The following is a 27,270-nucleotide window of genomic DNA, read 5'->3' as shown; positions in this document are numbered from 1 at the left end:
ATCCCACGGGGATGACTATAAACTTCTCAAAGATCCTGAAAGAAGTCCATGAACACTTAGATCCTTACTTACCTTGAAGCTCCCGATTTTCTACTCATAGAGAAGGACGTCGGAAGACACCACACCTCTTGCTGCAAGTGCTCGGACAGGGCAGCTGGGCATCCTGGGCAGAGGGGACCGACCGTGAGTCCAGGCCACTGGGCATGCACCTGCCCAAACTCCACGCTCCCTGAGTCCTGGGAGGTGAGGAAGCTCAGCCAGGGCACAAGACAAGAGCTCTGTTCCAGTTGTGCCCGTGCCTGACTCTTCCACCTGCTACCATGGACCTCCTGGTGCGGGGTTCTAGACAATCCTCAGGGTCTGAATGAGCCTGAAGCATCGTTCAGGTTCTTGAAAACATGCACCAAGAGAGCAGAAACTCTCTCTGGCACAAAGGAACTTCCTGGTCAACACGTTTTAGCTGACCAAATGCTGCCTTTCATCCTTGGGCTCCTCTGGACTATAGTAAAAGTAAATAGCCCACATTGTAATGGAGCCCCTACCTTCGCCCTTCTTTAAAAACATAATAGATCACCATCTCTCTGTGAGGGTTTAGAAAAGGCCCTGCCTGGAGGCAAACACTGGACAGCTTCACTATCTTCCAAATTCTAGAATTCTATGGAATGGTTATATCAATTAGGAGGCCCTCAACCTTCAACAAACAGGGTGCTGTAATTCAACCAAATGCACTGCCCTTCCTTCGAATCAAACCTCCCGTCTGCCACGTCAGTTTGAATTAAGATAACAGGAAAAGGGGGCTCTTGATTTGAGCTTGGAGCCTGCTTGAGATTCTCTCTCTACCTCTCACTCTGCCCTTCCCCCCACAAAATGCCTACACACTCTCTGTAAAAAAAAAAAAAAAAAAAAAAAAAGGACAACAGAAAAGTTTTGTCAGAATAAAACTATTAAAAAGTAGCCCATCCTCTTGTAAACCACGGATTATTTTACAAGCAAACAACAAAACCTTAAGGAAAAACAGTCATCAGCGATCACTGCCAAGGACAACTGTATATTGCATATATATTTAATAATGAAGTGTTTCTCTAGACATGGGAAATGGCAAAATAATTCTTTCAAAACAAATTGGTCATTTGGCTCTCACATGACTGGGGGCAACAAGAGCTAAGAAATCTGTTCAGAAGGGTACTGTATCTCTCCTTTTTTCCACAGATGAAAGGCCATTGTGATAAGCAAGCTTTCCCTGCCCTGGGGGTTGCCCTTTGACCTTCTTTTCATGTAAACAAAACAGAAGGGGGGAGGGAAAATCTCAGCTGTTCACCTTTATGCCCCCACCAATAAAACAAAAATACCCCGTTAAGTTTTTAACTGTCCTGATCACCAAGAACCCGTCATCTTTCCAATAGCCTGAACTGTTGCCAATTTTATTCCGCACCCACTTTGCCTAGCACCTAATCCATAGCTTCCAACCCCTTTGCTCATCACAGTGAGAGGTTATCCTTTTGTTTTCTCCAAAGAATGATGCATTGTTTGACCAAAGTGATCAATCCTACTGTCAGATTTAGGTTGACAATGCAAAGATGCTGAGCAGGCTGGCTGTCTGAGCTTTGACATCGCAGTACAAGATCCCATGACTAATTTTGGATCATTGGAAATCGGCCACCATAGGATACATTTGAACTTGCTAAAAATAGCCCAGCTACCCCTCCAAACATTTCAACTTAACTGTGGCAGCAACAGAAACATGCTTCTATTTTCAAAGCTGGCTTACTCCCCTGGAGTGCAATAAAGGAATAGAATTTCATGATACGGGATTTTTGAGATCGTCCATAAGATATTTTAAATAGATTTTTCACTTTAGAACTTACAGTTAAATAATTTAAAAAGATTATTAATATAGAACTGAGTGTCTTTGCTCTAAGTATAAGCAAACCATGTCCTATATTGTAGATCAATAGAAAACAATTGATACTATTTTCAGAACACTCCCCGGGCCTCCACTCCACTTAAATATGGAGCATTTAATTAAGTAAATCCAGTTAATCATCTGGAAGCCAATGTGAGAAAAGGAAACAGCTAACAACCTCCCAATTGCTCAGAAAGGCAAAGCATTTCAAACATGTATATTTCACAAGTTCCCTGCATACTCTAATCATGTCTTTACATGAATTCCTTTAGCTTTCTACCAATCCTTAAAAGTCTAATGCCAAACTCTTTGATAGAAATACACCTACAAAATCTTTTCCCTCCCACACATAGGAAGGATAAAAGACATGGACCTGGCAAAGAGACGGCCCCCTTCACCAGGGGCTTTGTAAATATCTGACACAAGCTGTAACAGATTTGTTAACATACATATATAAACTATAACATTATCAGGCAAAATGGCTAATTGGCAGAAGTCAAAGCCAACACCAAGAGCTAGGTTGAAAAAGACACAGTGGCCTTACCTAAAGAGGAACAGAGTAAACAGAAGCATTCCTACACACTTTGAAACAAGCAGCCTTCCCAAAGGTGCTTTTGGTTTATTTTCCTAAATTTACCCCTGCAGGCTTAACTGAACCAGGTGCTCACTCAAAAGTACAATTAAAGAAAAACCCCTAAGACCCCTCGGCCCTCAGGGCCCGCATATCAGTCCCCAAAGTGAGCCATTCACTCTCTGCACCCTTTGTCCAGGCCTCTTGATGAAGATGTTGCCAAGCCTCCAATCATGGCCCTATTGTTCCCACTGATCACTCCCTCCCACAACCGCAGGGCAGGAAATCTGAGCCCCAAAGCCAAGTCTTGGGGAACATACACTTTTCATTGAAAAACGAAAACTTTTTTTTTTTTTTTAAGATTTTATTTATTTATTTGACAGAGAGAGACACTGCGAGAGAGGGAACTCAAGCAGGGGGAGTGGGAGAGGGAGCAGCAGGCTTCCCGCGGAGCAGGGAGCCCGATGCGGGACTCGATCCCAGGGCCCCGGGATCATGACCTGAACCGAAGGCAGACGCTTAACGACTGAGCCACCCAGGCGCCCGAAAAACGAAAACTTAAAAGCCCACTGAAAAGCACTTACTTAGTGGCCAAACCAAAATGGCATTCAAGTCCATGCGCTACCACCAGTCATTAAAGAGATTCTTGATTACACATCACAGGGGGTGAACTCATAGCCACGACTTATGGGCTCCATCGGTGCCCACTCGAGGGGTAGCCTGGCCAGCATTCCAGTCCATGGGGGCCGTGTTCCCATGCAAACTGTGTCATGATGCTCCAAGGGGGTCTTCTGTAAATCACAAGAGCATCGACAACAGGAAGGATAAGAGTTTTTGCAAATGATTGCTGTCTTGGACACAGGAGGAGGGCAGAAAAGGCCAGTGTGGGCTTTATTAAATGGAAGAAAGACTAAATGAAACCAACATTCTCTGGGGCTCAGAGGGGTCTCCATTATTCAGGGAGACCCTTTCTTTTCTGTGCCCCTTCTTCATGTTGACCCCAAACCAACTCACCAATGGAGCTGGGTGTTCCAAAACAGGAAAAGTGTTTGAGGTGACACTTTGTAGCATTATGAAACCCAACGGGCACCATACTGAGTTTCTCTAATCTACAGTCCCAGACTGAGAAGTCATGATGACTCTTCCCTCATAAGAGAAAAGAGCAAAGTAATTGGCCACTAAAAAGACACCTGGGATTTTCTGAAGAATTATCGAGAAACTCGAGGTCACAAAGATCAAATGAAAAATGTTTATCTGAACTTCTCTTTCCCAAACTCACCCCAAAGCCTGCACTACTCCCCTCCAACAACCAAAAGAAAGACATAAAATACACTTCTAAATTGTGTTTGAATCTGCAGGGTGTGCTTTTTTGGTTATAATTTCCATTATAGAAGAAAAAAGTCCCTTTAAATACTATGTAGACGTTGGGAAATACACTTCTTCCCAATTAAAAATTCACGGTACATGACTCTGTCTGGCCCCTTCCCCATGCCTGTCAAGTCCATCCTCTCCCTAGCCATGGCCCATGTTCAAAGCACTAATTTCCTTGAGTCTAGCTCAATAAACAATTAATTCATCAATGGATACTCTTTTTAAAAATGTCTTAAAGGTATTTTAATTGATAGGGTATGAAGACTGGGGTTCCCCTCTACGGTCCTGCGGTTTGTAGCTTTAGCAACTGAAGTCCCAGCATTTACATTTACTCCATGAAGTTCTAGAGAAGTGACCTTAGTGCACAGATTCCTGGGTCAGGAATGAGAAAGATCTGAGACGTGGGGAAGGCCCTTCAGCTGGTATCATCCCTGGGGCAGGTCCCATCAGATCGCCACTGTGCATCCTTCACAGGCTTTCCTCGGCACCAAGATAAACCTCAAGGAGATGGAAAGCCAGCAGGTCGGCCTGGAGAAACTGTTCAACGTTAAATAACATTTGCAGGCGTAAGCTTTCGAGTCAATGAATCTTTGCGATTCTTACTTGCCAGCTTGCAGTTTTCTGAATGATTCCTTTTCACAAGCTGGTGATAGGACCTAGGAATTCCACCACTGCTGGCAGACGGAGAGTAAATTTGGCTTCAGGCCTGACTTTGGAGTCTGCTTGGAAAGCGCAGACAGCCAAGAGTCACTGCCTGGGCTTGCAGACCTCTGCGCAGGGCTCCCCGCCCCCCACCCCTCCCCATCTCCACCGCCCAGTCACACCCCCGACCACTGCACAATGTACATCCAAGGGGAGCATTTTTAGGTATAGAAAGTTGGAGGAAAACAACATGCATTGTAAAAAAAAAAAAAAAATAGGGGTGGGTAGGTAGAGTGGGAAATACGTTCAACTCAAGTACCTGGGTTTAGGTATCCCCACCTGCTGAGCACCACCTTGGTGGTAGGACCAGCTGCCAAGGGAGTGGGAAGGATGCAAAGGTGAAGAGGGGGAGGGCCTGAGAGCAGAGCCCCAAGGCTTCAGATCCCTTCTATCCTGACTGTGACCCAGGGAGGGAGGGGTTCCTACTGCCTTGGAGCAAATACTTCTCCCCACCGCCCAACAGTTATCTGATAAGCAGATGCAAGCTTTTCCCAGCTCGACAGCACCATCAAATGTGAAGCAAATGTTGAACCAACACATTCCTGGGACACTCCTAACTGACGTAGATGAGGTCTGATCTGTGTGAGCCAATGCGGAACGCTGTGGGAACAAGACTTTGGGTGAAAAACATGTCTACGGTGGTCGGGTCACATCAACAGTAACTCTGAAACCCCTCGGCAAAGAGTCAGGTAGTGGAGACGGCAGACCGTATCAGACCCAGGACAAAACCTGGCAAACCCCTTTCACACGGGGTAGGGCACGGAAACAGAAGGGAAGGGAAAGAGAGTGAGCTGGGTCCTATTAGAAACGATAGGGCCAATCAGAGGACGTTATGAGCTCAGCTTGGCTCAAAACTTTCCTGGTGAAGGAGAAACATAATAATTAAAAGGCTGCTGGATTAGCAGAGAAATTGAAAAAGCCATAGAAGGGCATTTGAGGAGCAGCCCTGTTGGAATGGAGAGAAAACATTCTCCTTCCCTCACTGAGCATCTGGGCACTGGACCCCAGCTCTGAGAACAGGATAGGATCTTCTTTTATATGTACGGCCCAGCAAGCTCAAACTTAAATAATGGAACTGCCTATCTTTGCCTCCTAGCTCAGACTTTAAAGGCATTTTCCTTCGCTGACAGGTTAGCAAAGATTCCCCCAATCTGAAACGTCAGAGCAATGACAGGATGTTAAGGTAAGGAGGAGCCAGCTGATAGAAGAGACAGCACAGCCCCAGGCTGTAGAGTGAACAGTCCAGGTTCTTCCCTATGCGCCCAACTGCCTGAGTGAAGTTAGGATCCTATACATTTTAGTGTCCAAAATCAATATTTTATGTTACCATTTGGATGCTTTCCAGAAAAGGAAATGGTTTAGAAAAAAGTAAAAAATCATCCAAAGTAAGGCTCTAATACATTTTCCCCACTGAGAACAATGTCTTCACGCCATTCTCTTAACAGTTTGTGTTCCTTTCACGATGAAACCCCCAGCTATCAGATCCAATACGAATCAACAGTTATTCTAATGGAGGTCTTAAAACAGGAGAACATCACATCGTTTCTTGTTCCTCATGTTTCAAAACTAAATATCTATCATAGCAACATGGAAATTGCTCTAATCATGTAACCAGTCAATCTGTTTAACAGAATGCCTAACTAGATGTCCTTGAAATCTGGACATTAGCCCATTGAAAATGAAAGAAAACCACCACTAAAAAGTACCCACCTAAACAGTATATTATTGACCACTTAAAACCGTCAAAAGTGACATCAAAAATAAAAATGTCACCCACTTCTTTGCCCTCCAATAAGCAGAAGGAAATGCTAAAGTAACTCCTTGCCACTCACCAAGGGTGAGTCATAAATTAGGATTGGCAATAGAAAAACATGGTCATTTTATAAATGTTACTCTTAATTTGCGTCTAAGTTAGGCTTCAAGTTAGGGAGGAGGCAAATTCAGAATGAGCCAATCAGAAATTACACCGGTGCGAGGTCAAGAAAGTTACTGCACTAGGATTTGAAACTTTTGTCAATCTCAGTTTCTGCATACAACTCCAAGAACTGAAGAAATCAGATGTTGTTGGAAAATGCTTGCCCAAAACATCACAGGGCTGGATAAAAATACTTCATTACTAAACAGAGAGAAGCATGCGAGCTCTGGAGGCCGACAATTTACAGCCAGCTCCCGAAAGCCCTACTGGGTATATCTGGACCTCAGACAGCCTGGGCCAAAGTAAACACTCCTACAGAAAGTCACCATGTGGACACCAACTGGTGTGGGGAGAGCAAGGTGCCCGAGACAGAGAGCTGAGGAAGCCCCATGGCAGGAGGCAGAGAGGATGTTAATGCACTCAGCAGATGGGGAGTCGCAATAAACAAGAGGAAAGAGCTAAAGACACACTTCCACCCAGAGACGACAGTCAAAGAGCAAGGAAATTACAGGCAATTCATATGTATCTCTACCCGTGACCTAATTTCAGCTTGTGCTTTAATGGCAAAACTTGTCAGAGAAGCACAGAAAGAAGCAATTCGGTGACTCTTCTCCTGCTAAAAGAGGGAAAACAAACAAACAAACAACAAAAAAAAAAAACAACCATACCCTCCCTTAAGTACTCAAGGCCCTGGGCATTTAAAAATCTGTGTTCTGCCACTCGTTCTGGCCATTGGAAGTTACCTGCCTCACCAGCCGAAGTAAAAGCCCCACAAAGAAAATGTACAAGGGCACAGAAGCAGGCATCGTGAGGCTTTCCCCAGTCACTAGAAAGCAGCGCTGTTTGTCAGGCAGAGCAAGATGCTGGGAGTCCAGACCCTGCAGCTCTGATGAGACCAGAAGATTCTGCGTTTCGAAAGATTTCCCCCTGAGCTATCAACGTAATAAAACTGGCAGAAGAGAAGTCTACTCTAACAAACGTCTGGGAATGGAGGTGCACCAGTCATGAGATAGGTTGGCTGGTTAGTTTAATTGAGTGATTGAATTCAGTTGTGTGGCCTTGTCTGCAAAACAACCTGGGTTTGCTCGTTTTCATAAAAGAGCTCAAAATTCGGAGTTCCATTCCCAGGAAGTGAACGAACCTCAGCATCCTATGGCCCCCAGCACTAGTCTTTGCGAACATTCTGGAAATACAGAATATCATTCCCACTTCACAGCAGAATGTTTAGGCCAGTGGCAATGTAAGGTGCTCTAACCGTAGAGATTATGTCCCAGATTCCTTTTCTTTTTGAAACCACTTTATTAAGGGATAAGTCACCATAAAATTTACTCCTCATAAGTGTACAATTCAGTGATTTTTTTTTAGTAAATGTAAAGAGTTGCATGAGTCTCTCCACAATCCTGTTTTAGAACATTTCCATCATCCCAGAAAGACCTGCCTGTCCACTGTCAGTCCCTCCCACATCCCCATCCCTAACCTGCACTCTGTCTTCATAGGCTTGCGTTTTCTAGACATTCCATACAAATGGAATCATCTGATATGCAGTCTTATGTGACTGGCTTCTTTCACTAAGCATGTTTGGAAGTTCACACATACTGAAACATAGATCAAGAATGCATTCATTTTATTGCTGAAAACTAGTCCATTGTGTGACTATATCACATTTTGTTTATCCACTCATCTGTTTCAGCTTATTAAATCTATAAACCCCACTAAGTGACCAAGCTGACTGGCCTAATCTCAGAAATAAAATAAGAAAGCCCACCACAGTTTCTAAAATACTCAGGAATTTCTAAAATCTCTGTAAACGTGTTAAGATAGCTCATGAGGGTACGGCATGCTTCCTGGCATTTTTGTATGTGATGCTATTTTAAATAAGTGAACAACATCCTTGAATTCCTATGTTGTATGTTTTCATATATGTCTTAAAACACATAGAGTGTTTGGGGCGCCTGGGGGGCTCAGTCGGTTAAGCTTCTGACTCTTGGTTTCGGCTCAGGTTGTGCTCTCAGGGTCGTGGGATCGAGCCCCGTGTCGGGCTCCAAGCTCAGCTCAGAGTCTGCTTTTCTTCCTCTCCCTCTGCCCACCCCCCATGCAGGTACTCTCTCTCTCTAATAAATAAATAAATCATAAAAAAAAAAACCACAAAGTGTTTTTGTGCTAACTTTCAAGTCAAGCTTCCCAGCCTCAAGTGCACATCTGCCCTCTGCTGGGACTACTCAGTGCCCACTGCAGCTCCTGGGCCCAGGGACGGCCACGAGGGGACAAGTCCTGGCCCCACACTCAGCAGGCAGCTAGCCCTACCGGCTTGGTTCCATCGCTGCATGCAAATTCAAGGACTTGTACCCTAACCCACCCTCAGGGCCCCAATTTAGTTCTAGTGGTGTGTTTCGTGTTATCATTCCTGAGGCTCTACCTTGGTAACCAAACACCCTAACCCCTCTTGCAGAGAACGCCTACCACACTTTCCTGTCTCCTCTCCCCTTTATCTTCTGCAGGACCCGTTTCTGTAAGGACCCAAAGACCCCACGCAGACGTCGGATTCAGACCCAGACCCAGCACTGAGGCTCAGCCATCTCCAAGTCCATCCGTATATTGCACCTGCAGACTCTGTGCAGGGACCTCAACAGAACCTCCAACCAACATCCGTGTCAGACAGGGACAGTCTCACCACTGTCCACGCCACCCCACTCTGGCCTGGAATCCGGACACCACGTAGGCGGGTCTGTCCCCTTGGGGCTCCTCCAGTGCCGGCGAGTGCTTCATCTGAGGCTGAGGCCTCTCCCAACTGCCCTGCCCAATTAGGCAAGCAGCTCTATTAAACCATGGACGTCTGGTTGTTATTCTACCCAGCTTCCCTCCAACTTTCTTAAAGTCAAGTCCACAGCTACAGCCCACAGGAACTTACAAGACAAACGTCTCAGAAGCCAGCCCTTATTTAGTTCATACTGTAGGTCAACGGACATTAACAATGGCTTAACTCCAATATCTGCAGGACAAAGGAAGTTTAACATCCAGAGTAATCTCATCTTTGCTTTACGCCACCAGTTACAATGTTGTCAGCTTTTAATTCGGTAGAGTTTTACAGCAGATCGATATCTCGGTCCTGGAACAGGAATCCCAGATCTCAGTGATGATTCTAAAATCCACTGGGTTGCAGGATGTCCAACCGTCGATGTCCCTGGCCTCCAATGCCTTTCTTTCTCGCAGAACGCTAGGCAGACCGGGCAGCGGCATCCTTGGCGGCTGACTGAGAACCGCTTCGGATGCCCTCTCCCAGATGTGCCACATCCCCAGTTTTGTTACAGAAAGGGAAGTTCTCTGTGTGGAATTTTATCTGGAGTCAGTCTGTGAGGAATGCATTTCTTCCGGGAAGTTTAAGCCAAGCACTAGCCATTTGATGAATTTGCAGACAACTCAACAGGAACTGCTTAGCAGAATGCTTACTTTTTTTTGGCTCTGCTTTTCTTTGCATAGGCACATCATAAATCGTTGTCAAACGTTGGGTGAATCTGAACTGACTGAAAGAGGCTCTATTTCCAGTGAACAATTTGTCCTTGCTCAGCCCTGATTGTCATTTGCCTAGAACTTATTTAATTTCACATCTCAGCAAATACAGCATGATTTCTCCAGTAGAGCTGGCTTCTGATACCATCACTCTCCTGGTTATTTATCATACATATCTGTAATTGAATTACCTATTGCAGTAATGTGATCTACTCTCAAATGTACATAAAAATGCAACATAAAATAAAACTGTTCCAACATATACTTCCTCATCATCTTACACGAACCGCAGGATGGCCAATCCCAGAGATACAGTGACAAATAAGGAATGAAAGATGGGAAGATAAGGGATTAGAGGATTCATGGCCTTCCAGAAATAAAAGATATTCAGTCCCAGAAAAATGTATTCTCTTTCGGAATACAGTGTTTTTCAACATTCATCAGGAAACCAATTCCAACACATGTGGGAAAAAAGAGCAAAGAATGGAATAATTTTATTTTTTTCTAAATGCAGAAGTACTATGCCAATATATTTTAAAATTCAGGAAAGGGAAATAAAGTATGTCCATCTTTGCTCTTGTCAGAAAACCATTAATCCTGGACCAAAAAAAAAGAAGGAAAAGAAAAAGAAAAGAGCAATTCCTTTGAAAAAATTTCTGTTTTCTTGAGCCCACTGTTGGGTTAATCCTACTGTAAATGTCATGCCCCAGGTGAAATGCAACTTGTCTTTGAAGTTGCCTGGCTTCAAAATACTCTGAAATTCAGAGGCAGGTTTTCTTAGCCCTACAACCTTTAGATGGCATAGATTGTACCTAGTACATTATAATAATTTACTTATACACTATCTTCTCTTGGATCCAGTTTTCATTTCCTTCACTCTTTGACTTAAATTCGGAATCAAAACAAGTTTTCGGTAGGTTCACTGAGAGTGAAAAGTTTATCTATGTATATTCCAGTCCACTCTAATTATTTTTCTTCTTGTCTTGCTGTTAGAAATTGATTTTATATATCCAGATAAGAAATTCATCAAAGAAATAAGTGATATATTTATCAAGCATACCAAAAACTGGTTCTTCAAGCTGCTTCCCAACGAGCTACTCCTTACCTGTTGAATTTATCATTATGATGCTACCAATTTGTGCAGGGATTAGAGACAGCAGATTGCCCCCTATCTACAGCAGATCATTTCTACAAGGCAGCAAGCAGGGCGATAAAAACCAGTAATTCTCAACAAAACTTCTGCATCTCTATTTTAAAAGGTTGCTGGACACATACGTGAAAAGGTCTGTGTTGTCAACAACAGAATGCAAAGATAGTAAGAACAACTCCAAGCACTTATATATATTCATCTTAGTACTCAAGAAAATTGTTCGCTTTCTCTGTTCACATTTGCAAATAGATGCAGGTGCACAGAAATGCACAAGGTTCCACACCACACACTTTGCACTTGGGTGTAACTCAATTTGTTAGACACTGTAATTTACATTTTAAAAATTATTTAACACTAAACATAAAAATTTGTCACCTTGGTGTTATAATTACACCCTAAGCAATTTGTCTGAGTAACTATAGCAACAGTTTCAGAAGCACTTTTAAGTACAACTTTGGTATAATTTTAGAATCAAGAATTATGGAGGATTTGCTGCAGGATGTAGGACTACTGTTCTCAAACACTGGTACATATACTGCTATAGAACAGGATTCCTTGACTCAAACATTAATTAATCAGTTCTATCTTACAAACTACGTGATTTGCAAGGCAAACCTTCTCGTTGGGATTATTTTCTTATCTTAGCTATTTCTAGAGTTCACAATTACATGTTTATATATATAATGGAACGCCTCTTACCTTTGGCTGGCCATTTAGCAAAGTTCTGTTTCCCCCTCCCCCACTTTGGGGTCTTTTCATCAGAAGCAAAGCCTCAATTTCAATGATTTTGTAACCAACAAGAAAGACATTTGGAATCACTCAAAATAATTACCAAGTTAATAAAGACTGTGCAGTGGTTCAGTTAAGCAGCTCTAACTTCAGCAGCATTCTACATAGTCCCAAGGAGCTGGCGTACAACACAAAGAAGAGTTTTGCGGTTTTAACATTTGTCCCTGAATTAACAGTCTAAAGTGCCTCTCAAGCAAAATTTCTCACTGCAGAGCCATGGATTGGCCTTCAGAAGGTTTGTGTACCCTCTAAAGCTTATGCAAAAGCTTACATTAATGTGCATATACTTATTATGGCCCCACAGCCAACAGCTTTTAACAGCCACCGCACTGTATGTTTCTATGTTTCTTTCTGTCCAGACATGGTGAAGAAATCATTGTAAAAGGAACCGGCAGTGAAGAATGCAGGTTTATTTTTACCCAATTCTGCACATCTCAAAAACTTCTTTTGGATAGACACAAGTTTTACCACCCAGGAGACGAAAGTCTTTGCTCTCAGCAGGAGCTGTTCGCCATTAAAACAACCAAATAAGTTAGGGCAATTCGCAAAAGGCATAAATGATTAGCACCACCCATTTTCTCCCTATTAAGGCAAGTATGGATAGGCTAAAAGCAGGTACCAGTTCATCACCCCTGGGGTCCATGAGTGTGCAAATGACTAGGTGACCTTGCAACATCATGGATGAGGGGCTATTCTGTGGCAAAGTTTTTACAAGAAAGAACCACAAGGAAAAGAAATCTGTGTTTCAAGTGGCCCAGACAATTACATCTTGGGCTGCTTTTTCTTTTCAAACAAAAATGAAAAATGGTTGGGATAGAAAAAAAAAATCCATCTTTCCTTTGGTATAAATACAGGCATAGATGAGAAAACTTGTTTCAGTGATACACAGTTTAAGGTATTATCTCCTTGAACTGAAATTGTGAACTGATCAAAGTCGTGCATGATAAACATTACCCCGTCTTCAATAATAAAACTGGCACAATCAGCAATTAACTTAGCAATCCTAATTAGGTGTTAAAAATCTTCCCTAGTAAAGACTGTTCTTGTCTTTCTGTGTCTACTTAGGAAATTCTAACTGTAAAATTAATAACGTCTCTGCTGTTTCCAAAATTGGCCATTTTGAGGGAGCTCTTCCGGATAAGCTGAGACATACGATTGTTTTTCTCAAATACAAGGTGCAACAACCATTTGTAACTCCTGGCATTTTAACTAATGTGCTCCTGAGGAGCAACATCTTGTCAATATTAAACATAAGTCACATTATTATTGTTGTTGTTGTTGTTATTTATTTTTTAGTAAATACTCACAAGGAGGAAGACATAGGCAATAATCAGGACGAATTTGCAGGGATACGTTTGTCTCTGGAAGGAACCTTTATCTAGACGACTTGTTTGGCAACCACCTTTCCTGTCCCTTCTCTTAGCAAGGCTGACAGCTCCCCCCGGGTTAACGGACCAGCTCCCCCCACCCTCCACCCCTACGAAATCATTGCCAAGATCCGCCTGGTCCCGCTGTTTGCTGACTAGGACCCCCACCCACTCACCCAGGACAGAGAAACTGCTCTCAGCATCCTTTCTCCCACTTCCAGCGCTCGCTCTCAGCGCCCCCTGCCGGCAATCCACCGGCCGCCGCAGGCGCAGGAAAGTTAAATCCCAACTCTGAGCCGCCGCATCCAGGTACAAAGCAAGAAAAGGGCGAGGAGGTAAACGCGCTTCCCGCCAAAGCCCCGGGAATCCGGATCTGACTGCGGTAAGCCCGGCACTGGGCGCCGCGGGAAGCGAGCCCACTCCACTCCTTGGCGACAGTTTCCCCGCACATCTCAAGAAGACCAGTTCCCTCGGGGGCCCAAATGTACCTCCGGCCCCGAAACCCTGATCCAGGGGATGCGAAACCGTGCAGCCCGCGGAAAGCGACTCGCCTGGCTGCAACCCATCAGGCGGCCCCGAGCCCCAGCATCCCCAGCCTCATTCTCCCTCATTAACCAAAGCGCTTGGCGGAGCTGAGCCCAAGTCCCACTGCCTCTCGGTTTCTCACGAGCACCGCAAAACCCCTGTAACTCAAAGAGGAAAACCTGCCCCAGCCGGCGGGGCTGCGAAGCCCAAGCCACCGCGACCCGGAGCGTCGCTCCCGACTGTGCTCCTGGACGCGCGCCGGGTGCGCGCACAAAGCCCCAGTGCGCACCTTCCCGAGGTGCTGGGTAGGGGTCCCGCCTCGCCCACCACCAGGTCGCCCACCGCGTCGCTTCCGCTCCTTACCTCGGCACGCTCCGACCTCGGCAAAGACAGGGACACAAACTTCCAGCCCGTGCACTAGCTCAACTGTGGGTGCCCCGCACGGAGGGTAGTCCTAATCCTGTACGCGCATCCACCGGCTGTCCCCCGCCCTGTGCCTGCGGATCGACCCTGCCTGAGATCGACACGACCCACCCGCCGACCACTGCCGCCCCCGGGTCGCGGCCAGCAACGCGGCACGGTCGGGGCTGCGGCCACGGCCACGCGGGGGCCGGGCGGGGGTCTCTCACCAGGTGCGAGGCGCGCTCCTCTTGCCAATCATCCAGCGCCTAGGGCCCCGGAGCAGCTCTGAGGGTCCTCTTCAGTTCACCGGCGAGGGAAGTCAAGGCAGCGGCCGCCGTCGCCCCCTGCCACTTCCCCAGAGCCACCCGCCACTCGCTGCGCTCCGGGCTGGGGACGTCGATTTGAGCGCCAGGCGCACGGTCCCCGGGCGCGCAGCCGGGCCGGGAGTGAGCAGGTTCGCGCCCAGCGGGGGCGACGGACCAGGAAAGGCAAAGTTGGGTGCCCGAGCCAGCTGCAAAAGGGAACCGCGGGTAGGAGAGGGGAGCCCCCGGGAGGGGCCACACGCGCCAGGCCGCCCCCAGCGGAGGGCGAGAGCCGCCACCGGGCACGGGCCGCGGTCGGCAGAGGCTGCGGAGCCCACCCGCGGTGGGAGGACAGCGCGCGGGAGCGGGCGCAGCGAGAGCAGCCGCCGCCGGCGCCGCCTTCCCGGCGAGTAGAGCTGCGCGGGGAGCGCGGGCCCGGAGCGCGGGGCGGGGAGCGCGGGGCCGCCTCGCCCCGCCCTCTGCCCCGCCCCCTGCCCCGCCTCCGCCGCCGCACCTCCTACTCCCCTCCCCGCCCGGGTGAAACCCGAGCGCCCCACCCCGCGCCTGACCTCCTTGGGCCCCGCCCCCGACACTGCCCTTCCCGGGACGGGACCCCCACTCCGCGCCCGGGCGCCCCCTGCACCCCAGGAGCCCCACTCCTTCCTTAGTGCGAGTGCGCCCGAGCGTTGACTTTCGGGGACTCCCTCTCCCCCACCTCGCAGAGACCTGCTGTGGCTCCCTGCCCCCCGATCCGGCAGCTCAGACGTGGCTGCTGGGGGGAGGGGGGGGGCGGAGGGAGGAGGGCGCGGTATAAAGGGCCGGAGGCTGCGCTGGCGGAGACCCGAGACGTGGCGCGCCCACCCTGCCGGCCTCATCTTCAGGTACGTGCGCGTCCCCCGGCCGAATCTGGCCGTGTGGTGGGGGTGGGTAGGGGCTGCCGGGGCCTCCCAGACTCCGAGTTTGTGATTTTGCTCGTCTTGTGTGACATCCACATGCGTGCTCTGAGCTGGAAACTCCTAAAAGACCGAGAGAGTTGCTTCGGGTTTTTGGAGGAGCTGTTTTAGGGCGCACCCCGCTAGTTCGGCTGGATTTCAGTGGAAGGAAGTTAGAGAATGAACAAATCGACCAAGCAAGTGAGGCAAGTCAGGGGGTCCCCACGTAGCTGCGCTGAGCGTTAGGAAAGGAACCCTGGGACGGACAAAGTCAGCTTGTCCAATTCTGGACTAAATGTGACTTGTTGCACTTTTGCCGGATCTTTCGGCCTTATGGAGCAAGTATTAAAGTGAAAAGAGTCATAATTGGAAAGCATAGTACCTTTCAAGACGCCTAGAATTTCATACTTTGTTGCAAAGCTTCCGTTTGGAACCCTGAAGGGCCGCGCATGACCCTTTCCCTCTGGATGGGGGTGGGGAACGCTATCCCTGGGCTCTTTTTTTTTTTCTCTATCTCTTCCTCAGAGGGTGGCTTTCAAATTTCCCTTGAATCAGGGAGCGCATGAACACCCCCACCGCCGTCCCGTCTTACCGCAGTGACATAGGATACCCCTACGGCCCGCAGTGACAAAACCGCTCGAGTGTCCGGGTCTTGGGATCTGTCACACCTGGAAGGGCCCAGTGTGCCCTAACCGTCCTATTGAGTCCATCTATAAAACAAGAGACTCGCGTCCCTGTCTGGAAGGTCATGGCTCACACAATAGCCACGCAGATCCAAGAGGAGGACAATAGGAAATACAAGGTGATGTTGATTTGCCTTTATAGTCTTTGTAGGATATTTCCAAATGAAATATTCTTATATAGAAGAACTAAATAAAAGCAGTTCTGAAGGTTTGCATGGAAGGAAGCCCAGCCCCAAGCCTCCAGTTTCTCTCTCTCACTAGTGATGGAGCTGCTGTGGGTACTCAAGGCCCCACTCGGATTTCCTGTAAGACATCCAGGGGAAATGTGAGTGTCCGAGGGCTTCTTTGGGTTGTGCTGGGGGCACTCAGCCTGGTGCAGGGCAGCTGCCTGGCTCCTAGAGCCTTCTTGAAAAGCTTGACACTTCTTCCTTCTGTGCCTGGCACTCACGACACTAGCTCCTTCCTGACATTCCCATTGATTCTTCGGCCTACGTGGCACAAGGCCTGGGAGCACTTCCTGGGAGGAGGAGGCTGGCCAAGGTCTTAGCCTTGCAGCTTTGCTCCTGGGGAGCTGGGGGGAGGGGAAGGGAGGGAGGACACTGCCTTACACTTGACCTTGCAGCCCTTGAGTGAGGGGGCTGACCTGTGGAGCCTCCAGCCACCAGGAAAAAGGGAGGCAGACATTAGGACCCAAATGCGTTTAGCTAATTCTTGTCATTGCCCCTCAACATTATGGTTCAAGACATGTACACTTAAAAAAAAAAAAAAAAATTCTTGGCACATTGAGACAAACATTGGGAAGAAAATAGCTTTTTATGTGATAACCCAGGAGGATCATAACATGTTTAATATGTAACTTTATGTATATGCGGGGGGGGGGAGGTCAATTTTACAGGCAACCTACAGGCTATAAGGAAGCATTGTTAAAATACATATAGTTCCTGATAAGGAATTACAGTTATAACAAGAATGAGATGTGGGGGGAGAGACCCAAATAATAATTCAGAGTGCATCCTTAAAGTGAAATGAACCCAAACTGAGGGCATGATTTCTCCTTGTAATCTGGAGAAAGCTTTATTTTTCTGAGCTGGTCTTTTCGTCTGGAGCTTGAACCAACCTGCTGGGAAATGAGTCTTCGCTTAGCATGAAGGAGATAGGAGGTGAGGTGAGACCCTCGTCAGGGCTCAGCACAGAAGCAGGCTCTTTACAAATAAAGTTATTTTAAAGAATAATTTGAGAAGTCGTCCCTCACTGAAGGTCTTCCTCCTACACTGGGCTGCTTCTCATCACATTGCAAAACTAGAGGTGATAATTTCAAAACAAAACTGTTTAGTTCTCTTCTTTTTCAAGATAAAATTGTAGCTCTCCCCGAACAGTTTCTGATGAGCCAGGCACATAATGTAAACAAAATGAGAAACCCAGCCAAACACTCGGTGGAAATGATGAACCCTGGGGCGCTGATTCATGTGACTTGAAAAACGCCATCCATTTCCTGATTCACCTTAATTTCTGCATGGAGATAGGAGGGATCTTATGTCTCCAAGATAAGTAACCAGTTTTGTCTCATCTTTCCCTCCCTCCCTTACGATTGAATTCCAGCCACATCGCTCGTGACATTGCCAGCTCAGCGGAGCAGAGCCTGGAGGGGGCTGGAGAGACCACCACCACCACCTAGGAGAGGTGAAGAAGCCGCTGTAGGTCAGGAGTGCCCTCAGAGGGAACCCTGGATATTTGTGATCTTTAATGACTGGACGAGATTGTATTAACAACATGAAAAATCTCAGTCCAGAAATCGTGGCTTCTGGGCGTTTACATCTTAAACCGGATTTTTGTACAGATGAGCCAGGAGACACATCACAATCATCAACCACAAATGTTCTTTTGCTCTGGTTTTCCTTGTTTTAGATCTGTGGCATTTTAAGAATTAATAAAACTGCTAGATCAACAACCCCATCCGTTTTTGTCTTTAGATGGCCAAACATGGGTAAAAAGATGTGCCATTTTATGAAAATTGCCTAGGCTGCTTTCCATTCATGTATTTTAAGTATTGAAAAACCCATGAATATGGCTACAGGTGATGCAAACCTAAGTTTTGACAGATAGAGAATCATCAAGTGGGGAGAGTTCAGGGAGCCTTCAGCCCGGACTCAAGTCCCTGGAGCTTTACCAGAAGCTCTTTCGGGTCCTTTTACCCAAGAAAGGCTCACCGCCCCCCTTTAGCATAGCTGCCCACTCCCCTGGCAGAGGTAAGCAGGCCACTGTTGCTCAAAAATAGCGGCCCAGAAACTAGGACAGAAAAGAGAGAAAATCCTTCTGGCACACCTGATAGTGAGCACAAATGGCGTGGTGCAAAGTGCAGGTGCCTTCAATGGAAGGACTAGGTTAACTACATGTGCACCTGCTCTCCAGCCCTCTGCCCATCTGTGCACTAGATGCTCCTCCTCTCCCCTTCCCTGAGTCTGACATCCCATGCCAGTCCGTCCAGGGCCTGCTCGCAGCTTCCCATGTCTGGTCAGAGAGACAGCTGACACAGAGCCACCTAGCCCTCACAAGACAGGGGGCTCTGCTCACCCCTGAACTCTCTTGAATTAATTCCACAAGTGAAAAACACTTCATAGGGGCGCCTGGGTGGCTCAGCTGGTGAAGCGTCTGCCTTCGGCCCAGGTCATAATCTCAGGGTCGTGGGATCAAGCCCCCCACCCTGCGTCCCTACCCTGCCTAGGGCTCCCTGCTGAGCCGGGAGCCTGCTTCTCCCTCTGCCCCTTCCCCTCCCCCATTCCTTCTCTTTCTCTCTCTCTGTCTCTCAAATAAATAAAATCTTCGGGCGCCTGGGTGGCTCAGTTGGTTAGGCGACTGCCTTCGGCTCAGGTCATGATCCTGGAGTTCCGGGATCAAGTCCCGCATCAGGCTCCCTGCTCGGCGGGGAGTCTGCTTCTCCCTCTGACCCTCCCTCCTCTCATGTGCTCTCTCTCTCAAATAAATAAATAGAATCTTTAAAAAAATAAAATAAAAAAATAAAATCTTCAAAAAAGAAAAACACCTCAGAGCCTCATTCAGGGGAGCAGCCTGCTTAAAGCCCACCCACTAGGACTACAGCCAAAGCTGAAGGATACAACAGCCAGAGCATAGATTCAGCAAGAAGTGCTCACCTGTTTTTTACCTGGAAAGTTTAGTCATTCATCTCACTTCCAGTTAGGACCTATTAACAAAAGACATTGCATTTTACTCTAGATCTAAGTGGTCTAGAAATCTGGAAGTATTTTTGCCTTTTCTTTGTGGTTAAATTTCTAGCAACCCAATTTCTGCAAAAAAGAAAAGTATATAAAAAAATCTGTGCTCAAAACACCTCAAGTCATCTTTTTATAAGTATAGTATGGAGAGAGGGAAAATGCTACGTTGAAAAGACTTTGGAATACCTAGAGGAAATGCAGATGATTTGTGGCATGGAAAGAAACATCTGCATGGTTTCCTAAGTGTCATTTTCTGACATTGGACCTTGTACATATCTTGAGTGTCTATAAGCAAAAAATGGCTGTACTTTAATCAATGTCCTCTCTATTCCTCTGTCTTTGGAAATAGAGCTTTGAGGGAAAATAAGTCCCTTTGGAAATATAGTTTCAAAAATAACGTTAATCCAATGTAGATTTAGAAATAAAATACAAATTCATCTGCCTTTGTTTATTCCATCATTTACCAGGGAGATTAACTCATAATGACCTTGAGTTCAATGAAAAGAATATCTAATCTAAGTGAAATTAAGCCAGTAGGCAAAGTGTCTCCTGAAGCAAATCAGTAAGAGGAGCTGTCAAGGGTCCTGTCTCCCATCTGTCAGATCTCATTTCAGACCCTTCCTTTCATTCCCATTGCTGTCACCTTAATTCAGAATGTCAACCTCTCTCACCCCAAATCCCAGCACCTCATACTGGTTTCCCTGCCACTCCAGGTCCATAGCATACACCACAGTACTCATCTCCAAACAGCAATCCCCATTGTCCTTGATAACACAGACCTCCTGATTTTATTTGAATTGCAGTCTGCCTAGCTTAAAAAAAGAAAATATTGAAGCTAGGTGAGACCATGGAACCTAGCTGCGACAAATACGATGTAAGTCGGTGCGGTTCCAAGAAAGGCTTCATAGGGGGCGCCTGGGTGGCTCAGTCAGTTAAGCGGCTGCCTTCGGCTCAGGTCATGATCCCAGGGTTCTAGGATCGAGGCCCGCACTGGGCTCCTTCCTCAGCGGGGAGCCTGCTTCTCCCTCTCTGTCTGCCTGCTGCCCCACCTGCTTTGTGCTCTCACTCTTATCTCTGTCAAATAAATAAAATCTTTAAAAAAAAAAAAAAAGGAAGAAAGAAAGGCTTCATAGGAAAGCCCAAGTTCTAACAGCATGATCTTTCTTGCCCTTTCCTCTCACTTCCGATTCCTGCCTGGAACTTGATTGTGGTGGCCGAAGTTCCAGCCACCGTCTTGAACTGTAAGGTAACCTTGATAATTCAAGCCATGGGACAAAGATAGTAGAGCTAAAAAATAGAGCCTAAATCCCCAGTGACCCTATGAAGCCCCCATCTCAGCCTGGGATTGCCTATCCCCAGACTCCACAAGGTGGGAAAGAAAGAACTCTCCCTTTTGTTTACCCATCATTGTTTATGTTCGGGATTTATCAGGAGAATGCAATTCCTGACGGACAAAAGATAGAAGGCTCTTCCAGATCCAGCATCCCTGCACCTTCATCTCAACCCCACCACCCCTGCTGTCCTCCCTCTTATGCTCGCTTATTCTCTGCTTTCCCTCCTACCAAGTTTGCTGCACAGCACGTGCCTAGCACTCAGCTGCACATTAAGACTAGAATGGAGAGAAACAGAAGACTCCTGCCCTTTTAGGACAGGCGTCGTTGAAAAGGTGGCATTTGAGCTGGCATTTAAAGGATGATTAGTGACTAATGAGAAAATGGGAAGGGGTTCCTTCAGGGGAAGAGAGTGAGATCCAAGGAGGAGTGGAAATATCAACTCTAGAATTTAACTCAAACACACTTGTTAAAATGCCAGGGATAGTAATCGTAATCGCAAAAGAATAACAATGGGTACAATATTATTAAACAGTAGAGAGGAAAAAAGATGAAATAAAGACAATTTGATCAATCCAGTAGAAGGCTGGAAAGAGAAAGAAGACAGAAATGGAAAGAAAAAATCATAGAGAAGAACTAGAAGGTATTAGTAACCATATAAAATTGCATTGTAGCAGAAAGCAGAGTAGAACAACGGGAAAAAAATACATCAGGCAAATATCAGTCAACGTAAAGCTAGTTTACAAACACTAACATCAGAAAAACAGATTCTAAGATGAAAATCTTTTTCAGTAAAAATATTCACCACAGAAAAAAAGTCAGTTCAAGAAACACAAACGTGTATGCAACTAACAAAATAGTTTCAAAATATAAAAGGTAAAAATCTACAGAATGATTAGGAAAATTAACAAATCCACAATCTTTGATGAAGCACATTCCTATCACTAATTGATAAATCCCTAGGGGGAAAAATAGTAAGAATTTAGATATCCTAAGAAAAGCAATTAGCAAGGTTATTCTAATGGAAATATTAAATGATCAGGCAAGATTTACAAAAATTAAGAAAGTCTGGGGCCACAAAGCAAGCCTCAGTGAATTTTGAATAATCAGTATCATGGGATTAGGTTACAAACTAATAATTTAAAAAATAATTTCAAAAACTTCACATTTGTCCATCATAAGCCACATATCTAATAGCACATGTGACAAAGAAGTTGTAATGGAAATCAGGAAAATTCATATGTTGTGTGAAAATGCAACATATAAAACTTAAGTGATGTAGCTAAAGTAGTATTTACAGAGAAATTTAGCCGTGAGTATTTAGGAAAGAAGGACTGAAATTAACAAGCTAAATGCCCAACTCAAAAGTCAGGAGCCAGGCAAGGGTAATAATGTAGTAAATATCACATATTAATGAAATAAATTATAAAGTTACAATAGAATCAACAATACCAAAGCTGTTTAAAAAAAAATAATAAAGGATTGAGAAAGTAGACAAATGACTGACAAAATACATAATTCACTAGAAAAACTTAGCTTAGGAAACTAAAGAATGAAAATCCAAACATATCTATAACCATTAAAGAAACTGAATCAGGGCGTGTGGGTGACTCAGTCGTTAAGCGTCTGCCTTGGGCTCAGGTCATGATCCTAGGGTCCTGGGATCGAGCCCCGCATCAGGCTCCCTGCTCAATGGAGAGCCTGCTTCTCCCTCTCCCACTTCCCCTGCTTGTGTTCCCTCTCTCACTGTCTCTCTCTCTGTCAAATAAACAAATAAAATCTTTAAAAATACATAAAATTAAAAAAAAAAAACTGAATCAGTAAATACTTACCAAGTGACGATTTTTCCAGAAAGACTTTACCAACTATTCAAGGCACAATTAATCCCTCTTTTATAATTCATTCCAATGGATAGAAAAATTACAGGGCAAAGTCCTCAAACGTCAAGGATGTTTTATCATTAGAAAATATACAAATCACCTTACCAACAGAATTAAGAAGAAAAACCATATGATCATTTCAATGGCTACTTAATATACTTGGATAAAATTCAACGTGTTTGAATTAAAAAAAGAACTTCTTGGCTATTAGACTAGTAATAGAAGGGAACTTATCTAATTTGATAGCCTACCTTCCAAAAACAAAATCCACAAAAAACTTGACATTTAATCATAAGGAGTTGGAGACGTTCAGTTGAAAGAGATCAAGACAAGCAAGCACACATCCACCCTTCCATTTGACACTGAAACAATGATTGAAAAAGAAGAAACAAGCTGAGTTGTAAGCAATGTAACTGTCTCCAGTAAAGTCACTTAAGAACATCTCCAGATAGGGGTGCCCAGGTGGTGCAGTCGGTTAAGGGTCCAACTCTTGGTTTCGGCTCAGGTCTGGATCTCAGGGTCCTGTGCTCAGTAGGGAGTCTGCTTGAGATTCTCTGCCTCTCCCTCTCTCTCTGCCCTTCCCCCCCCCCACGAACACACATGCTCTCTCTCTCTCTAAATAAAATCCTTAAAAAAAGAACATCAACAGATAAATAATTAGAATACAGAGAAAGTTCTGCAAGTTTGCTACATAGAATCTCAGTATATAAATCAGTTCTGTTCCCATAAACCCACAGCAAACATGAGAAAATATAATTTAGAAAAAATAACATTAACCAAAAAAATTGATAGGTTACCTAAGTAATTTTGGCAAAAGGTATGTTGGACCTCTGTAGAAAATTTATAAACTAAATTTAAAGATCCTAAAGAATGTCAAAATAAATTGATGCTATCTCACATTTATGTGTGAAGTGATTCAGTATGTAATTTCTTGAATATGAAATATTCATTCAGAAATATCCACACTCCCCAAATTCATCCTTAAATACAATGGAGATCCAATCAAAATCTCAACTGGCTAAATGGAACTTAAGTAGATACTAAAAGTGATAAGCAAAGCAAGAGGAAATGTCTAAGAGTGATTAAAGATTTCTGCAGAAAATGAACAAGATAGGTTGGAATCCTTATTGTTCATAAAGCAATAGAGATTAAGACATTGAGATATTGGCACAGGGACAAAGTGAACAGAGGGCCCATAAACAGACCCACATATATGCCATCTTTGATGTGTGATAAAGGGGCCCACTGGGGAGAGGTGCAACTCAGTAAATGAATCTAAGACAATCGAGGACCCTGATGTAAAAACACTGAATTAGATACCTCCCTCAAGCCATTTATAGAAATAACTCCAAAGTAGATTAAAGCCAAAGTGAGAAACAAAACATTAAAACATTTAAGAAAACATATAAGAAGCTATATATATGATCTCTGGGTAGGGAAGCAGTTCTCAAAATAAGATACAAAGACCAGCCATAAAGAAAAGAAAAGAAAAGAAAAGAAAAGAAAAGAAAAAAATCAATATAGCAAACAACATTAAAGTGTAGAATTTCCATATGATGAAATACAACTTCAAAGCAAGCCATAGCTGGGAGAAATTTCAGGGCATACAAATGACAAAAGATGGTAGACAGAATGCGTTCAAACTCCTACCAATCCACCGGAGAAGGAGGAAAGAAGAGAGTACTGCACAAATGAAGCAGGAACCTCAGTGGCCAATAAACAGAAGAATAGAATGCAAGCTCCCTGATATTGCTAGAAGCATAATTAAAGCAAAGTGGCACCATGTCATATCGATCAGATTGGCAATAGTGAAAAGTCTGGCAATACCAACTGTTACCACATATTGGCAAGAGAAACTGTAGAGGTGTAAATTGGTACCATCCCTTGGGAAGGCATTTTGGGCACTCTTGTAAAGTTGAAAATCTACATTCCATAGAGCCCAGTTGGCTAGGTTGCACGGGGCCTACTATGGTCACATACTGCCAGTTTATATAAAGCACTAGAACAGCAACAACGACAACAGCCATCACATCTATGCAATGTATGCACACAGACACAGCAGTTAAATGGCACAGAACTGATAAACACTAAATTCAGGTTGTTTGTTTCTTTCCAGGTGGGTGGGAGGGAGATGATGGAAAGATAAGGGCCGCCAACTTTATCTGTGCTTCTGTTTTCCGTGAAAAAGGTAAGAAAATATGAAGCAAATATTGAGAACTATTAAGACTGGGTAGAGCTGGTGTGGTGGGTGTTCATTAGATTATTATCCTTTTCTATATACTCACGAGATTTCATAATTCAGCAAGGAAGTTTGATGGGAAGTAAGGCAGTACATACGGTGGGTGAAAGAAGCTCATTAGAGCAGTTTTGTCCCGAAGAAGACAGTAGAATTTGGGTTTGGAGAGAGCAGGGGTTGTCTTCACATTGTCATAAGAGAGAGGACCCGGTGGGAGGAGAAGCTGTGTTGGTGCAGAGGAAGGCCAGGCCGCTCTGAGACCTTTTGTTTTCCGAGTAACATACGTAAGGTTGGGTTCAGATGAGGAGTAGGGAGAGGGCATTAACGTTAGAGAAGAGAAGAGAAGCTATGAAATCAACATCTTGGAAATCAAGACAACGAACTTACCGGAATCTCCATGCTGCATTGAATGACCAGCTGAGGCTTGTGGTTCTCATCCTAAAATGAATCCCACCACATGACATTGGGACTTTTCTCCAGCCAAGTTCAGCAGCTCAGGCACTGGTGCAGAGAAGGCCGATGACTGGGTCCCGCCAAGAGATGGTTCCCCAGGCAACAGAAAAAGAGAGAAGCGGGAAAGCTGAGGATATTAGCAAGGAAGTGACTTTAAGGGTGGTCATACAATCTAAGCTATCTAAGAGGACATGGGGACAAAAGTAAAGATGGTATCAATGGAGGACAAGGTGCAGTCAAGGAACCATTGCACTGGGAACCTGGAGAAGGTGAACCAGAAGTTGTCATGGGGTGCGGTAGGTTAAGGAGGTGCAGTGGTCCAAGATGTGCCCACGATAATGGGACCTGAGCTGCAGAAGTTAATGGTCATTGCCGGCAGGCAAGACAGATGGGTCATGGAAGAAAGCCAGCCTCTTAGATGTGTGATGAATGTAGCTGGTGAAGTCCCGAAGAGGAATCTTGAGTGAATGAGGCAGTGTGACACAGGAAGGTGTGGACACAGCAGCCATGAATAAAAGGGCACGGCTTTATTCATTTTATAGTCTGAAAACGTGGTCCAGGGAGAATGCGCCTCTATGAAGCAACTCACAAACTAATAAGCAGAGAAACCCAGAAGTGTTGGATTCCAAACTCCATACCATTTTACCTGGACCAATCTTCTCATACAAGTTTCAACACAGTAAACTTGAATTACTGAACAATGGAATTTGATGCTAATCTTCCAGGACCTCCTCTGGATGGAGCTGGTCATCATGACCCTTAACCAATGTGACTAATCAGGAATATCTGAGGAGTTTTTTCAACATACACAAGCCCAGGCTGACCCTACACCCAGTGACCAGTCTCCAGGGGATGTGTGCAGACCTGTCATTTTGTAAAAGCTCCCAAGATGAGTCTGATATCCAGGTACTTAACAACCATTAACCTCAGGTTATTGTCAGCACAAAAGCTCACCTGTCTTCAAAGCATGAATGGTCCTGACAGTCCAGAGAAAGAAAAGATCTAAGAGAACAAAGACTTAAGTGCCCAGTTGCGGTTTTCTGTACATTTCTATGGTTCTTGCTCTGAGTATCCTACGCTGCAACTCATTCCATGCTAAGCTGTATTAACAGTTTTGTTTTCCTGTTCAGAATCTTATGTTATCACAGAACATTCTTAATATTTGCTTATCTTGCTTAAAGATTCACTAAAATACCAACTTTTATCAATGGATTTCTAGAAAATGTTTTGCGGATCTGTAATATCTTCTGTAAAGTTTATTACTTTAGAGACTGCCAATCTTATTGGGGATCTCTCTTCTGTCAGTCTGTCTGTCTCTATCTCTCTCTCTCTCTCTCTCTCTCTCTCACACACACACACACACACACACACACACACACACACACAACTTTTCTCTTTTGCAAAGGTCAGAATTTCCAGCTTTGTGCATGAATGGAAGGGAAAGGAACTGAGAAAAGATTCCCCACTGCGTAGCACCAAAACCATCTTGACCACTGTTTACTTCTCTTCTACCCTAACTTCCCAGCTCGACCAACCAGCACAGACTTGATTATTTAATTATGCCAGTATGAGAGCTACAATATTTATTTCACTTTTCCCTACCCGCGGGAGATGATGTCATTCCCACTCACCCCAGGAAAACATGTCAGGCTCTTGGGCAGGTGAGGAAATGGCGTGTAGGTACCTTGTTCCTAAAAAATGGTACCACACCTTCCAGCTTCCACCAAGTTAAATAATAACGGAGTAGGCTGGCTTGTCTTCTGTTTCATTCCCCAGAGCCTTGTGCAGTACATGGCCCATGATTCATCCAAATATGGGAACTGCATCCGTGAAGTCACAAACATCTGAGGCTCAGGCAAACTCAGTGAAGTGCCTTGCAGCGGGTCATTCACGTCACGGTAGAGGCATAGCTGGGATTCAGATGGCACCGCTGGGGGCATCGGAGGCTGGATCCTCCCCACCTCCACTACTGGACCAGGAATTGAGAACTTTGCCTTTAAAGGCCTGGTAGTAAATATTTA

At 45.1% G+C, this 27,270-nt stretch overlaps 1 protein-coding gene, 1 long non-coding RNA gene and 1 other non-coding gene across 21 annotated transcripts in view; 2 read left to right on the top strand and 1 right to left on the bottom strand.

The window, feature by feature from the left end:
* SEMA5A (semaphorin 5A) overlaps nucleotides 1-14,896 on the bottom strand; it is a 476,158-nt gene extending 461,262 nt beyond the window's left edge. For 12 of the 19 annotated variants that reach the window (XR_003522009.2, XR_003522010.2, XR_003522006.2 and 9 more), the window contains exon 1: nucleotides 14,164-14,394. The gene's annotated coding sequence lies outside the window, so the exon portion shown is untranslated. Of the gene's footprint in view, nucleotides 1-13,215; nucleotides 13,323-14,163; nucleotides 14,397-14,429 lie in introns of those variants that run through there. The other 7 variants (XM_027605235.1, XM_027605233.2, XM_027605234.2 and 4 more) reach the window with 5 other exon arrangements.
* A 171-nt stretch (nucleotides 14,897-15,067) lies between these two features.
* LOC113929140 lies at nucleotides 15,068-18,067 on the top strand. Its single transcript, XR_003522112.2, has 3 exons — nucleotides 15,068-15,385; nucleotides 15,962-16,444; nucleotides 17,719-18,067. It is a non-coding gene; the product is annotated as an uncharacterized LOC113929140 (long non-coding RNA).
* LOC113930084 lies at nucleotides 17,552-17,621 on the top strand. Its single transcript, XR_003522452.1, has one exon. It is a non-coding gene; the product is annotated as a small nucleolar RNA SNORD123 (small nucleolar RNA).
* Nucleotides 18,068-27,270: the final 9,203 nt, after the last annotated feature.

The sequence above is a fragment of the Zalophus californianus genome, chromosome 5 (assembly GCF_009762305.2).
Source record: "Zalophus californianus isolate mZalCal1 chromosome 5, mZalCal1.pri.v2, whole genome shotgun sequence".
Lineage (NCBI taxonomy): Eukaryota > Metazoa > Chordata > Mammalia > Carnivora > Otariidae > Zalophus > Zalophus californianus.
This window is presented reverse-complemented; position numbering and strand designations above follow the sequence as displayed.